This window comes from Chionomys nivalis, chromosome 6, assembly GCF_950005125.1.
Source record: "Chionomys nivalis chromosome 6, mChiNiv1.1, whole genome shotgun sequence".
In the NCBI taxonomy this organism is placed as follows: domain Eukaryota; kingdom Metazoa; phylum Chordata; class Mammalia; order Rodentia; family Cricetidae; genus Chionomys; species Chionomys nivalis.
In genome coordinates, this window is record NC_080091.1 from 14,470,995 (window position 1) to 14,472,819 (window position 1,825).

Here is a 1,825-nt window from a genome sequence, read left to right on the forward strand (position 1 = left end):
CTTGCCTCTGCCTCTTGAGTGCTGGGATTAAATGCCTGCGCCACCACCGCCTGGCTAAGGATCTATTTTAGTTAGGATTTCTACTGCTGTGAAGAGACACCATGGTCACGGCAACTCTTACAAGGAAAACATTTAGTTGAGGTGATGGCTTACAGTTTCAGAGGTTCAGTCCAATCTCATCATGACAGGGAGCATGGCAGCCTGTAGAGAGATGAGGTGATGGATTAGTAGCTGAGAGCCCACATCTCACAGGCAACAGGAAGTAGACTGAGACACTGGGTGATATCCTGAGCATAGGAAACCTAAAAGCCTGCCCCTACAGTGACACAGTTCCTCTAACAAGGCCATACCCATTCCAACAAAGCCATACCTCCTAATTAAAAGTGGCACTCTCTGTGGGATTATGAGGGCCAATTATATTCAAACCGCCACAGGACCTATTTGAGCAGACACAAAAAAGACCCAGCAGTGCAACTGTATTTCTTTGTTGTTATATTGCAGGCAAGTCTCAAATGGTAGCACTTCTACCGATCTTTCCATTTCTTCTCTCTTCTGATGGAGACTTCACTATGACAGCAGAAATGGTGTTGTAGGTTCAGGTCCCACCAGCCACTGGTTTCATGCAGGAACCACAGTGCCAGATGTCAAAGGCTCATCTCTCCATCTTGATCTTGCCACAGAAGGAACAAGAGGACCTAGCGCACTGGCTGAAGTTAATTTTCTTCATCATTTCCCAGAAGGAAGCACCATGGTGGGTCCCATATTTCCCAATGACCCCAACATTCTTGGTGCATTTAGCCATGTCATGGAACCTAAGCCCAAGCCCAGAGACAACTGCATTTCTTTAAAACAAGAAAAAGCAAAGCTCGAGATAAAATAGACCCATTGCTAATTCTTGTAGTAGAGACTTTTGTGATAAGTATCCTAAGGCTGTGTGAGTGGAATATATTTTATTTTCAACCGCACTATGGAGAAGTCTCAGACAGGCAAAAATAGTACAAAGAATTCTCTAGTCTTCACTCAGTGTCCCCGAATGTTAGACTACATATCACAATAAAACAATATGATAAACAGAAAAAGTAACAGTCAGCTAACCTACAGGCTGCATTTGAATCTTGTCAACAATCACATTGTGTCATCTTGTTTCCTGGCCAGTATGTTACCCAGAGTCACACGGTGCTTTTGCTGTGACTTGTCTCTGTGGACTATTTAACCTGGGGCAGCTTCTTAACCTTTCTTTGTCTCTCATAACCCGATGCATTGGCACAGCATATGCCAGTGATTCTGTAGAAAGGCCTTCATTTGGGTTCTGTCTGACTTTTCCCTGTGACTAAAACCAGCTCTAATACTTTGGCAGTAACTCGGCAGTAGTAGAAAAATGGGATTTTTTTTTATAGTGTTAAAATATCTCTTCAGAAGGGAACTGGACTAGAAAGAGCAAAGCAACAGAGCCGTAGAGAAACTGGGGAGAGCCTTCTCCACTGAGTGAGTGTAGGTAATGTCACAGTAGAAAGTTGTCCTTCCACCTGCAGGAAGCAGAGCTAGCAAACAGGAAGTGGTATGGGGCTATCCGTTCTCAAAGCCCACCCCAATGATGAGCTTCCTCTAGCAAGGTTTCATATTCTGAAAGTTCTGGAACCTCCCAGAAGAGCTCCACCAACTAGGTCCAAGTGTTCAAATACACATGCCTGTGAGGGCCATGTGCCATTCAAACCAGCAGCTCCTGCATTCTTCCCACATGCCCCATCAAGGTTAGAGGGATTGAGTTTCGAAATGGCAAGATACTAATATGTTCCTTCCCTGGCAGCTCTGTAATTTGTCATTT

At 44.4% G+C, this 1,825-nt stretch overlaps 1 pseudogene; it reads right to left on the reverse strand.

Moving 5' to 3' along the window:
* Positions 1-524: 524 nt before the first annotated feature.
* On the reverse strand, positions 525-802 carry LOC130875418 (60S ribosomal protein L37a-like; annotated as a pseudogene).
* Positions 803-1,825: the final 1,023 nt, after the last annotated feature.